This window comes from Lactuca saligna, chromosome 2 (genome assembly GCF_052625555.1).
Source record: "Lactuca saligna cultivar CGN05327 chromosome 2, ASM5262555v1, whole genome shotgun sequence".
NCBI classification, from domain to species: domain Eukaryota; kingdom Viridiplantae; phylum Streptophyta; class Magnoliopsida; order Asterales; family Asteraceae; genus Lactuca; species Lactuca saligna.
In genome coordinates, this window is record NC_136418.1 from 38,957,995 (window position 1) to 38,973,075 (window position 15,081).

A 15,081-nucleotide genomic window follows, 5' to 3' on the forward strand; every position below is an offset into this window, starting at 1 on the left:
GTTTTACTTATACGACAAACACAAACAATTTCTAACAATATATATACAACAAATTTTCAACTTATACAAATGTTTTACTTATACGACAAACATAAACAATTTCTAACAATATATATTCCACAAAATTTCAACTTATACAAATGTTCTACTTATACGACAAATATATATACAAACGACTATTTTGCACTTTATATAAACAACTATACGATTAGAATATACAAGATTTCAGGTTATACAACAACTAAAAAAACAACAAAAATAACAAATTGTAAACATTATCTACGCAGTCTCTACTTGCATTTAAACTTCAAGTATACTAAAAAAATATTAAAACTATCAAACAGAACAAATTACCCTTTTTTAACACTAAATAATACAACAAATGATAAAATAAAGAGATTGTTGACATTAAAAGAGTTAAAATCTAACCATATTTGCGGGATTGTTGACATAATCCTCCATTTTCTTCAAAAACTAGCCAAAATTCCGAGATAAGCCCAAAGTTAGAGAGAGTTTTTGTGTAGAGAAGGGTGAAAAATGAAGAAAAAAAACGTTTTTATAGTGAAATTCGAGGGTATTTCGCAGATGAGAACCCATTTCGCAGATGGGCCTTCTCATTTGCGAAAGTACAAGTACCTAAAGCACAGTTGTGCTTTAGGCACTTGTACTTTCGCAGATGAGAAGCCCATTTCGCAGATGGGACCTTCTCATCTGCGAAATTAGTGACTATTTTTGTAATTTTGATTTTTAGTGTAAATGACTATTTTTGTAAATTTCTCTAAAAAATATTGTGGCTTAATCTAATTAATATTTTAGAAGGGACTAAAATTATCAAGTTGTAGAGAAGGGATCAAAATTGACAAGTTGTAGAAAGTATTGTGGACGTTCTTTAAAAAAATATGCTGATAATAAAGACCATTAGTCAGAAACATTTATAAAACATAAAAATATTCAAATGATATTTTTACGTGAATCATATGCACACACCACCAAGCTTCCCTTGAGAAAAGGGAAGCAATAATGTCTACAAATATGAAAAAAAAAAAAAAAAAAAATTTAGTTCAAATTCCATGTAAATTTATTAAAATCTGAAAAAGAAACAATGAAAAAGATTACACTCACATGGAAGTAAATATGGATCAATGAACCATTTTTATATATTATCTTATGTATGTATTCGTGTTGAAATCCGAAAAAATCCGAAAAGAAAACTATATTACAATATTTATATCCAAAGTACGAAATGAAAATAAAAAATGATGAACATACTTGACATATTCTTCTTTTTTTTTTTTTTTTTTTTTTTTAAATCATTTTCCATTTTAATTGGTTATTGGGTTCAATCCCATAGAAACCTCCAAACCATGTTTTAAAAAAAAATCCATATAATTTCAACATCATATACATATATAAAGAAAGTTAACTCTTATAATAAAAAAGGAATAAAATAAAATAAAAGTTGATGTAGTAATAGCTACACCATGTATATATTACCTGTTAAATTGGTTTAATTTTGAGGTCCTCGTTCAACCAATACAACCACTAAATATGTAGCACAGTTTGAATCACATCAAAATCTGAAGAAGAGGAATATAAACATCAACAAAACAACATAAACATAATATAATTTTTTTTAAAAACTTTGATTGTTGTATACCTTGACAGTAAGAATGACAAAATCAAATTAAGGAACTAATATTGAACATGACTCCACCAATTATATACCTTTCTTGAATCACATGGTCTCTATCCTCTAAAAATCCTTCAATACTTATCCTTAAATGTAGTCCATGATTTATTCTTGTAGTTGCTTTTAAATACCCAAGAATAACTCACCAAATCTCATTAGATGGTTATAAAAAGAAACAATCCGGACCATATAGATTGCTAATCAAAGTTACATTTACATTTTTGAAATTTAAAGTAAGCACCAATCCATAATTCTATCTATGATTTCACCAATCAAACAATTTTGTCATGGCATAACAACTTCAACTGATCTACTTCTCTTCAAACCTTTAGTTTGTCATTTCTTTCTCTAATGTCACACACCCACACCAGAACGACGGAAACGTTCGGGGGAGGAGGACGTCATATAAGTATCACAACACATGCAATATAGTAATCAAAATACAAACAACTATTACATTAATAAGTATAAGTTGTACATAAGTGTTTAAACATTACATATTCAAACATCAAAGTAAATATAGTAGAAGACAAGAATCGCAGTACGGTACTAGGTGGTCTTTTCAAAAGCTTCAGGAGTGTACCTGTTTACTGGATTCCTGAGAACACAAGTTATTTTGAAAGAGTAAATTAACATTTAAGCTGATGAGTTCATAAGTATTTTAGATATATAAAGTATACTCTAAGTTCTTGGAAAAGTTCGCTGGTTCCTCCAGAAAATCCTATATTTCCTGATGTGATAAAATGATAACCTCAATCGGATATTACTTATATATAACTTTGTTGTATACCTATTGAATGGACAGTTAAATGGGTGAATCTGCCCTAAGCCCACAACCAAACAAGAAACAGGAAGTAAGGCGGAAGTTACACATTTCACTGTCAATCGGATATTACTTATATATAAATCTGTTGTATAAACTAAGGAACTATAGAATTAATCACTAAAGGTCCTTTATACTAGTTTAAGGAGAGTGAATGACTAAGTTCCATCTAATAAGTAGTTTTAAATGATGGGTTTTAGCCATAAGAACATCCTATGTGCTCATACAAACCCTAATGCTTGGATCTAGGTTTCTCTATTGTACATGCAATTCATCCAAGACTATAAACCCTAGATCTAGCATATGATAATCAATATAACATATAAGTTAGGGTTTAGATCAAACCTTGATTGTTATGTAGCAATAACAATCTCAAATCCTTCTTGTATTGACTTTAGAAAGCTTAGAGTCACAAATGTCACTCCTCTAATGGTTCACAAACACCAAGAGCAAGAGGATGAAGAATAAAGAGAGAGGAGGCTGCCCAAAATCATCCAAAACCCTAAAGGATCTCATCACCAAGTTTTTGGGGATTAATGGTGCTATTTATACATGTAGGCTATTAGGGTTTTAAACTAGGAAACCCTAATCTGACTGCTTAAGCCCAAAGCAGCCCATGGATTCCTTTCTTAAAGGCCTTGGATGATTTCTAATGGGTTTCCCCATAGAATTCGTCCAACCTTATATAATAAGGTAATCCATAGCCCAATTGCAATTATCATATAATTACAATTCTAGTCCCTTAAGCTTAATTAATCTCTTTTAGCCACAAACTAAATTCTTATTAATTCTTGACTAATATTAATTAACCAATATTATTTCTCCTTTAATATATTATTCTCATAATATAATAATAAATCATAATAAATTCTCTCTCTCCATAATTCATCCTATGATGTTGCTTTAGTGAAGGCAACCCAAAAGGACCATGCACCGTCGGATCAAGTACATACCAAAATAGTTATGAACTTAGACACTTATCCAACAGTCTCCCACTTGGATAAGTCTAATAACTATTCTGCGTATGACTTCAGATCCTAATCTGCAATTGTAGATTTCTAAAGCCGCTTTCAACTCTGATCTTATCAGATACGTGTGTCTTTTAGATAAGGGATCATATATTCCTCCATTCTAGATATCGTATAGATTGAGACACATATTTAAATCATTCTCTTTGTCTATGTGCTGTTTCCCGAATTCTGATTTATGATGATTGACAACATACTACAATTGAACACATCAATTTAGTCCCGGCTTGGCCGAGCGCATAGGTGCCATCACTAAATCATCGAGGGGCCCACATATATCGCTTTTATCCTACTTTGAATAAAAGGAATGGATAAACTTTGACTCAATGCTCGCTTGCACTCACTCACCATATCACACACAACAATATGTTTTATGACACCAAGTTACTAGTGCGTTTATATATTATCAATGTGCAACCGACTCGCAAGATACAAATCACACATCTCGGTTTCAAGAATATAAGATATTATCGTCTCACCCATCACTAGTGATAAAATCCATGAAGTGATCCAAGTGAGCATGGGTTTAATCAAATGCTCAAATCATATTCATAAACACTGATGAACGTTGCAGCAAACATTTGCTTATGTCTAATGCTCTTTAGACAATCCACACACCAATTCACGACAATCTTCATTCATACCTACTTCCAACATATGAACGACTGTGGCCCGTTTGAATAATTTGACTGTTCTTAACCAATAAAATTATTTAGGAAGTCAAAACATGCAAAGTGAAACACAAGAATAATACTAATCCCATATGGCCTCAAACCTTTGAGTATAAATAAAACACCTTTTATTTATCACCATATCGATTACTCATTATTTGTCGTTTCGGGTAATCAACTTCTTACTTGAATTATTACACTTGTCCCATGCTCTTAGCATGCACACAATGTTTACCTATGGTTCTTACTTTGTGAAATAGATCAAATAAACTCATTTCCAATCCTACTCATTTCACAACTCCTAATCCTTTTTTCACAAGTGAAAGAATATCAAATTCTTGCCACTTATAGTATATGTTAGATTCTAACATTTTATGCAATGATCCTTTTTATAATGTCACTGCACTAAGGTCACAATGACTTTTGCCAATGAATTACAAAGCTCTTTATCGGAAAATTGTTACAAGGCAATTCCATAGATGTGATGTCTCTCACTCGAAGTACATTCCTTTGAACATCCTTTTGCATAAAAGTTTCTAATCTTGACATAGATTCTTAATATTCAACTCCCAATATGGAAACCTTTCCATACTTACCATATCACAACTCATTTTTAATAGAATCCTATCTATTCATAATAATGTCGATATGCTCCATCCAATATCATACTTCCAACTACTCACAAGCGACCAATTCTCGGTGAACTTTGGATTGTCCTTTGATAGTTGTTTAATTATCTTAGTCAAAACTGATTCTTGTCCTTTTCCCTCTAAATGACCTGGACATTTGGAAAATTTAGAATGGTCAAATATTATAGCATTTACAATCGATCTTATACCCGAAGCGTATGTATAATGTCTTACTAAAGATTTGATGCTTTATCAATCTTCTGCCATAATATTTTATGTGCTACATTCTCATAATTCGAACTTTATGAAGAGGAATGCCGTAATCATAATCGAAATAATAAGAATGCACTCTGTATCCTTGACTAAATTTATTAACATTCCACAACCTAAACCTTTAGATTTGAAACGAAGCATAATATTCTCTCCCTTAATTATAGCAAAACAACTATTCAACCCTTACAACTTTGCAAAGTATGACTCTTGTTTTCTATAATTAATATTGCTAACTTGAAATACTTGTCTTAATAATCATACAATCATAACATTTATGCTCCCACTATCATGATGATTATTATAAACATAACACTTATTCTCCGACTAGCTTTGACATGTATTCAGAAACCAGTTTAACTTCCACAAAACAATACTTATTGAATTTCTTAAGTTCATATTTCTAATGCTTAATGCTTTGATAATCTTTTATCTAAGCTTCTTAATCTCATACACCTTTATCCAAGGTAGCTCATATGTGTGTCTTAAATAATTCAGACTAATTGCCAAATCTCACAATTCGAATTATGGAAAGGGATACCGTAACCATAATCGAATTCGAGAATACAATTTTACAATTGCTATCTTCTTAAAATCTCTCTTAGTGAAAGCATTTCCTCACATCCATCTTCATGAATGAGGAAATCTTATGACACTTAGATTTTAATGGTGTGTGTGTTCTTATCCATGCGAATTTGTCAAAACCAAAATTTGTGACAAATTCAGACTCTTATGGATGGAACTTTCTCAATCTCGATCTCTTGCCTTATGGTAACACGGCTGCCCACCATGTCTTCCAAGTAGTTAAGCTACTCACCCTTTCCTATCAATGTACTTTTCATTAATTAAGGTCCTTGCCTTTTATGCATCCAAATGAGAACTCATAGAATTCATATGCATAATTAACTCCATTGGAACGACATAGAAACAAAATAACGTCAACACGATAGGTTGTAAACCTCAAGTCGTGTGCTTGTGATGTTCGATGAGGTTTATTCTTGATTTGTTCTTGAAACCTTTCAAGACCATTAAGACTCCTACTAACTCCTTGACCTATAAGATTCTCTTGTCAATAAACATTTCTTGATAAATAAATATTCAAGAGTTAGTGTAGCTTTTATCAAGACAAAACACTTCAAAAAATTGGTCCTAGTTGGTCTTTGTCTTATCCAAGACATCACAAATTTCCACATTTGGTGAATGTTATAAACCTTCTTAAGACTTGTCACCCAATGTCACAATCTTAACCTTAAGACTTGTTTTGGAATGAAGTATGATTGACTTCTTGATTTAACCATTTCTTCAATTCTTGATTCCTCTTCTTAGACATACAATTGCACTAAGACTCACTTATAGGATCAATTGAGATATAGTTCTTAATCATTAAGACCTATCATAAAACATAATAAAAGGTACTCTCCCTTCTTCTTAGAATAGAGAAACTTTTATCTTTCTGCCTACTTGATTCTTCTTATTCGTTCTGCTATTGATTTAAACCTTTTCCAATCAATTAAGAATTACACTTAATCTTATAAGTATAATCATATTTACTTAACCTTAGTAAATCATGAAGAATATATTTGTTATTCTTGTGGTGGACTTGATCAACACATAACCTTGTGTACTCGATCTCCTAGTCCTTCACTTGACACTTTGTCAACGAATTAGTCTAATTTCCAAATATGAAACTTCTCATTCATCATGCAATACTTGTTGTATGATTCCAAGTCTCTATCCAATTGAAACTTGGGCGATGATAAACTTTCCCTATTTGGTAAATTCTTGACATTTCCACAAATAAGATAATTAAGAATCACATTCATTCATTGTAGAAAGATGCAAACATCACTTTTTCATAACGATTTCATTGCAAGAAAATAAATAAATAAGTCAAAACAAAATTTATTTTACTCATAAAAGCAGCGGAAAACATTTGTCCTTACAATGCAAAATCAACTAAAAAACTATGTAATCAAATATTCCTAACTACTCTATCATAACTTTCTAAGCTCAAAATCTAATCTTCGAATCCATGCAATCGAGATCCATTTCTTCGTGATTAGATTCATCTTGCTCTTTCATCAAGATTCCTCTCTTTTCATTGATCCTGCAAAGCATTCAAATGCAATCTTATCACATTATGTATTAAGAATCAACAAATAGAAACTTAATTGAGTTAGATAGTGGATTTTACCTGAAGCACAGCCATACTCTTTGACTCTCCCATCTTCTGGACTCTTCAGGCTCTTAGGGCAGACTTGTATCCAGCACCCTTTCTCTTGGCAGCAAACGAAGGTCGGTTCTTCTAGAACGTCCTCGGAAGCATGGTTGGTTGACTCTCCCAACAAATATGCTCCATTGCTTTGCCAAACCATTTCTGATTCAGCAGCAATGAGCATGTAAGTTAGGTCAATGAGGTTTGCGTCATGATCCATCATATAATACTTTCTTTTGAAGTCATTATATGATTCAAGGAGTGACTGTAGAACCCAACCTATAGCCAACTCATCAAGGAATGATGCACCCAACATTTTCAACCTATCAATGTGTGATTTCATTCCTAGAAAGTGGGCACACACGGGTTTACCATCTTCATGTTTCATTTCCAATAGGGCTTTAGTGACATTGAACCTTTCAATTCTTCGATCTTGTGGGTTAGGGAGAACAACGAGAGGAGGAGGAGGAAGTGAAGCATGATTTCTTGTTCCTCGATCGAATCGTGGAATATCATCTTCATGTGGAATGCTTGTTCCACGGGACTTGGGAAGACCATAGTTGTCTAACTTTGACATCTACAAAATGAGAGAAAACATAAATTCAAGTTAGTTGATAGATTAAGTCCTTAATAAATCACCCAAATGAGATATTAAGGATAGGACCTAACACAATATGCTACAACCTAGAAAAGGGATGTCGTAATCTAGTTGCAGAATATTTGAAGCTAAGTGAATGACGATTCACTAATTTTCCACCATGAAAAACGAAAAAAAATTTAAGTTTTAAATCTATGAAAACTCCTAGATCCTTTGAGATTCATTGAACCTTTTCAATGGCATGTTTAAATCTCGATATGCCCCTCTAGTTTGTGATTGTGATGCCGAGGATCACAAATCAGGTGTGAATAACCATGCAAACTTACATGGTGCCCTCACATGTTACAGTCCACCGAACTATAACAAACATTGAGTCACCCTTTGCTACCTTTGCTTAGAACCATTTAGTGTGCCGGTAAACCACACACGCTCCACTAACGTCTTCTCAAGGGCACATAGTGTAATTTCATGGAATTGCATCAATTCACTTTTGCCTAAAGTAACTAAGATTGGGAATTTGGAAAAACATTGAGTTACTTTTGTACTTCATTATACTTATAATGAAAGGTTTTGTCCTATCCTACCCGTTCGGCTAACGACCCTCCACTAGTCAAGAGTGCGGTGCGTAAGAGTGGATACCCATTCAATTGCCATTTTATAGGCAATTTCCTTAAACACCCTTATAGACCAGCTTCATGAATGAGGCCTACTAACGGTAAGACTGACTTTTACTCATACATATATATATATATACATATATATATATATATATATATATATATATATATATATAATGTTAGACTTTTAATGTTATACATAGGGTGTATTTTACACTTTTAAAAATACTAGGTGGTCTAGTTTAATATATATACTTTTAATTTTAATTAAATCGTACACCAAAACCTTATGGATTTACTAAATCTCTTTTAATTATACACTTTAATTAATTAATAAAACCATAAGGGTGTGATTTGAACTTTTCAAAACAATACAAGGGTTTTAGAATTTAACATTCCTAAATTAAACTTTTAATCAACTTTTAAATTCCAAAACTTGAGGGCAAGTTTTGAAACATTGCAAAAACATTTGGGTTTCAACTATTTAAATTTCAAAACAAAACTTTTGAGTTCAAATTTAAACTATAAAATCTAAACGGGAAAATTTGAAACTTTTCAAACTTTCTCAAGAATATTCTAGATCATATAATTTAAATAAGGCAATTAACTATTAATTGGTGGTTATCTAATTAGATCTAGTTGAAATTCTTGCAAGATAATGATCAAATAATTTTCATAATGTAACATTTATCAAATAAGGTAACAATTATCTAATTAGATGACCAAAATCTTTTATTTTGACAAGGATAATCATAAGGGATTAACAAAATTTGAATTTTATTAATTTTAAACAATTATGACAATTATCCTAAGTAAAAATAGGTAAAAATCCCTAAAATCCACCTAACTGACGCTCGAACTCGCCGAGTTCCTCTATGGACTCGCCGAGTTGGAGCTACTCGCCGAGTGCACATTGGAACTCAGCGAGTGCACATTGGAACTCGCCGAGTTCATCAGTTAGAGGGCCAAAAAAATTGATTTTCCAACAAGAATGAATATACAATGCATCAATACAATAGAAACCAATCAAGGCTCTGATACCACTGATGGGTTTTAGCCATAAGAACATCCTATATGCTCATACAAACCCTAATGCTTGGATCTAGGTTTCTCTATTGTACATGCAATTCATCCAAGACTATAAACCCTATATCTAGCATATGATAATCAATATAACATATAAATTAGGGTTTAGATCATACCTTGATTGTTATGTAGCAATAACAATCTCAAATCCTTCTTGTATTGACTTCAGAAAGCTTAGAGTCATAAATGTCACTCCTCTAATGGTTCACAAACACCAAGAGCAAGAGGATGAAGAATAAAGAGAGAGGAGGCTGCCCAAAATCGTTCAAAACCCTAGAGGATCTCATCACCACGTTTTTGGGGCTTAAGGGTGCTATTTATACATGTAGGCTATTAGGGTTTTAAACTAGGAAACCCTAATCTGACTGCTTAAGCCCTAAGCAGCCCATGGATTCCTTTCTTAAAGGCCTTGGACGATTTCTAATGGGTTTCCCCATAGAATTCGTCCAACATTATATAATAAGGTAATCCATAGCCCAATTGCAATTATCATATAATTATAATTCTAGTCCTTTAAGTTTAATTAATCTCTTTTAGCCACAAACATAATTCTTATTAATTCTTGACTAATATTAATTAACCAATATGATTTCTCCTTTAATATATTATTCTCATAATATATTGATAAATCATAATTAATTCTCTCTCTCTCTCCATAATTCATCCTATCAAGTTGCTTTGGTGAAGGCAACCCAAAAGGACCATGCACCATCGGGTCAAGTACATACCAAAATAGTTATGAACTTAGACACTAATCCAACATTAAATCCCCATAAAACCGCTCAAATAAGTAGTTTTAAATCCCCATAAAACCGTTTCTGAATAGTAGTTTTAAATCTTCATAAAACCGTTCAGTTTTATTTATCGAAGGAGATTAATGTAGTAGTATTTCTTAAAAATAAACTACCGATGAATAACTACCCTAATATTAACCTGGTTAGTTAGGGTTTAAAATGTGATAAAGTTGTAACCATGCTGGACTAGAATGAACACAATGACCTATTGGTGTCGAAACTGAATATGTGACATATGTGACCTGTAACGCCTGTGTTTCCAGGCTTGCCATTTTTAGCAATGTAATGGTCTAGGTTAACCTTTGTAACCCGTTTTGAAATAATAAGATTGTATTATTTGAGTATTATGTGTTTTGTGCTTAATTGCTTAATTATGTAATTTGATTAATTAAGAATAAAAATAAGCGTCAAAATTTAAGTGTAAATTAAACTTGATATCTTTAGATAATGTTGTAGTATTTGAAACAAGGTTTCCGGAGATATAAAGAATGCCGAAATCCGAGTCATAACGAGGAAGTTATGACCTGTCAAAGTTTCGCGACAGAACCGACAAAGCTGGATAACGTAAAAAGTGAGATTTACGTTAAAGCGATATTTAGCCTTAGTGATCTAAACGAGAATCGAAGATCTCGTTGTTAGTATCAAAGCGATAAAAAGTTAGGCCAGAACAGACGTCAAACGAAGAAGTTATGAATTTATAACGAAATTTTCTATCCCGGCGTATTAAAAATAAATAATAAGAATAAATTCAAAATTAGCCGACGGAGTCTAAACGAAAGTTGTAGAGCGTAGTCTCACCTTTCCGTGGATATAAAGAACGTCGAAAACGGAGTTCGTATGAAGAAGATATGAATTTCCGAAGTTTGATAAATAATTTGTATTTATTTTTAAATCAAAAATCCGGCATTATCCGAAGGGGGAGTCACAGATCTGATCCGAGGTACGCGCCGCGTACTCGAGTACGCCCCGCGTACAACCAAAGTGTCGACACTTCGGATGATGCATGCGATGACGCATTTCGGAAGCAGTACGCGCTGCGTACTGCTGTACGCCCCGCGTACGAGGGGGTTCCAGCCTCCTTTAAATAGGATGCGAGGGGTCCGGGTTTAATTGCTAATTTCCTCTCGTTTTTGTGCTGAAGCTCTGCGTTTTTACCCCCGAAGCCCCAGTAATATTCCCGAGTCCCGAAGCGAGTCCCGAGATCCCGAAGATCCCGAGAAGTGTGGTTTCCGAGCCGAAGCTCTGCCCGTGAGAAGTTCGATTTTCGTAGAGATCTTCCAGATCTGCTGAGGATTACGACTTTTGCAAGCCGTAGTGCTGTCCGATCATCTTCTGATCAAGTGAGTGTATACTACCTTTCATAAACGCAATAATAATACAAGTATGGTTTGAGTGTATTAAGTTTATTGTCGTTTATACGTGTGAATGCGTTGTTACTTTCTCCTAACGTATAACTATGAAGTATTTTATACGAGATATGTGTTATGTGTATATTTTGTTGTTATGTGTGTGAATGTATATTCACTTTCTTCTATCTTACAGATCTGATTATTTCTATATGAAATACGTGTTAGGTGTGTGTGCCTCATATGTTATATGGAAAATATATTGATCAAGCATGCTATACAGGTTTGAAAATATGTATAAAAATGTATGTTTTTATCTACTGATATGTTGGGTAGAACATGGGTAGATAGTTGGTGTGTAATAAACAGATGAGAGGCCTCGTTGTTGTTTTGATCCAGTCATCTAGCGGAATTTAGATGACGACCACGGACTTTTCTAGATAGTCTAGTGGAACGCTAGCAGGCTCATAACCTGTAGGTGTTAATGAACTTGGGTGTTCATTCGCTGTATTCCATCCCCCTCATGGTTGCCTTATTTGACTTATATTGATGAGGAAACCCCGCAGCATGTGTTGTCATCCCGATGAAAATATTCTTAGATTAGGTCCCTTGTGTTAGTTATTTTAGGGACATAAAGTGAGAATAACGGGAATGGGTAACTGGGTTATTGTTGGTTGATAATAATTAATTTAATTATTTATTGTGGGTTGAAAACCCTGTATGCTCACCAGGCTCCCAAGCCTGACCCACTCAGTTTTATTTGTATTACAGGAAGTGGCGCAAGGGCGTAAGATGGATGAACCATCAAGTTGTTTTGTTTACAAGTCTATATATGTAAATATTTGTTATATGACTTGTATTGTATTCGTTTATGCTTATTGGTCTATATCGGAACATGACACTCCGAGTTTTGATAATATAATGAAAAATACATTTCTTTTATGGAATGTTTTGGTAAACATTGTTTTATCATGTTTTGTTTTTGGGAACAAATTCCGCAACTCTTTCAAATCAAAAGGATTTACTCTGAATTTATTTTAAAAGCATAAATGTAAATCGGTCTTTTCTGGCCAAGATTTTGGGGATGTCACAGTTGGTATCAGAGCATTAGTTTAAGCGAAGTAGGAATTTTTAGGATTTCTAGACTTAAACTTAGAATGCTAAGTGGAATTTTGAGATGTGTGTCTATTATGTTTTAGACACGAGCACTAGTTTATTTTAGGAAAGTTGCCTAAAATGCTTTTATGTGGTAAATGTTATATGTTGCCATATATGATATTATTTGTTCGAATCTATGGTCTGTTGCCGACCGGATCTAGAAACTTTATGTGTGTAGGATTCTAAGCGTACGTCTACGATATTAGAACTAGCATGTAAACGTTTCGGAGTGATAAGGATGATTTGAATATCTTTCGTGAATAAGGATCTAATTTCACCTTATTCGGTGTGTAGATCAAAATGGTGAGAACAAGAAGTGGAGTTGGAAATGCTGATGAAAACAGGAATCAACCACCAGTGATTGAACAAAGACCTGTTGTAGCAGCAGCACCTAAGCCGATAACAATGCCCGGTGTACAATTGATGATTTAGACGATGTTGGATCGTCAAATGGATGAAACTAGATGCTTGCTTCAACAAAATCGTGAAGAATTGTCAATTCGTGTGGAAGAGCCTAAATTGAATGAAGGGCACTCGGAAGGTGGAAACTTTAGTGGGTCTGTTGGTCAAGCCAACCCACCGATAGTTAGGCAAGACAACCGTGATGGAAGGAATGATGGAATGGGATGCAAGTACAAGGACTTTTTGACTTGCAAACCATCGACCTTCAATGGAAAGGAGGATCCGATTGGGGTTATGGATTAGATCTCTGAAATGGAGCTAGCCTTCATGACGTGTGGCTGCAGAGGTAAGTTGCAAACTATCTATGCCGTGCGTCAATTCCGAGGTGGAGCCGTTCGTTGGTGGAACACTTTAGGAAAGACCGTAAGCCCAAATGAGCCACTGCAATGGTCATGGGCAGAGTTCTTGGTGCAGTTTAAGCGCAAGTTCTGCTCGGCTCAAAATCTGTTGGAATTGGAGAACAAGTTTCTAACACTAACGAAAGGCAGTATGTCAGTTGATGAATACACCAATAACTTCACCGATAAGATGGAGTTTGCCTTGCGTATCGTTCCAGACGAGCTGACTAAGGTGGACCGGTATGCGAAGGGACTTCCATGGGAGTATGAGGTGCCAATACGTCAAGCACATACTTTAGAGGCATCTATCTAGGCTGCCAAGTCTGTTGAGAACATGATCAAGGGGAGAACCACCAACAAGGTTGAGGTTGGTGAGAAGAGGAAGTTTGAGGGAACATATGGTTCCGGTAAGAAAAGTAAATTTTCGAAATCTGATTCGAAAAGGTTTGGTGGGGGAAAAGGAGGAGAAGCGAAGTGGTGTGAAAAGTGTAAGAAAAAGCACTTTGGGAAATGTAGCGAGGATGTGACTTGCTACAAGTGTGGAAAGGTTGGACATTTTGCCAATGAATGTCCGAACAACAAAAGGATGTGTTTTGGTTGTAATGAAGAGGGGCATATTTTGAAAGACTGTCTGAAGAAGAAGGAGGCAGCTAAGCCCAACATTCCACCAAAGCCGAAGGCGAGAGCATTCCAAATGACACTGGAAGCTGCTAAGGATGAAGCTGATGTCGCTTCAGGTACCTTTCTCGTTAACAATTTGCCTGCCCAAATTTTATTTGATTCTGGAGCCAACTACTCCTTTATATCGCATGAATTTGGTAGAAAACTAGCTTTGCCTGTTGATAGACTAGATAATGCTTTATTAGTCGAAGTTGCAAGTGGCAAGTTTGTACCTGTTAGCCATCGTATGAAAAACATCTTAATCTACTTGAATGGGAATAAGTTCCGCGAGGAATTATTCCCTATCGAACTTAATGGTTTCGACATCGTGTTGGGAATGGATTGGCTCAGCGTCAATGATGCCGGAATTTTATGCAAGAAGAAGATAGTTAAAGTAAATCCGCCTGTAAAAGATTCGTTTATGGTGTATGGGGACAAACGCCGAGTAAATTCTGGAATCATCTCCCTAATGAAAGCCAGGAAGTGTTTGACCAAAGGATGTACATCATATTTAGCATTCGTGATTGATGCTAAGAAGGAAAAGAAGGTGATGCAGAGTATTCCTGTAGTGTGTGATTATCCGGAAGTATTTCCCGAAGATCTTCCTGGATTACCGCCTGATAGACAAGTGGAGTTCAGAATCGACTTGTTACCAGGAACAACGCCAATTGCAAAAGCACCTTATCGATTAGCACC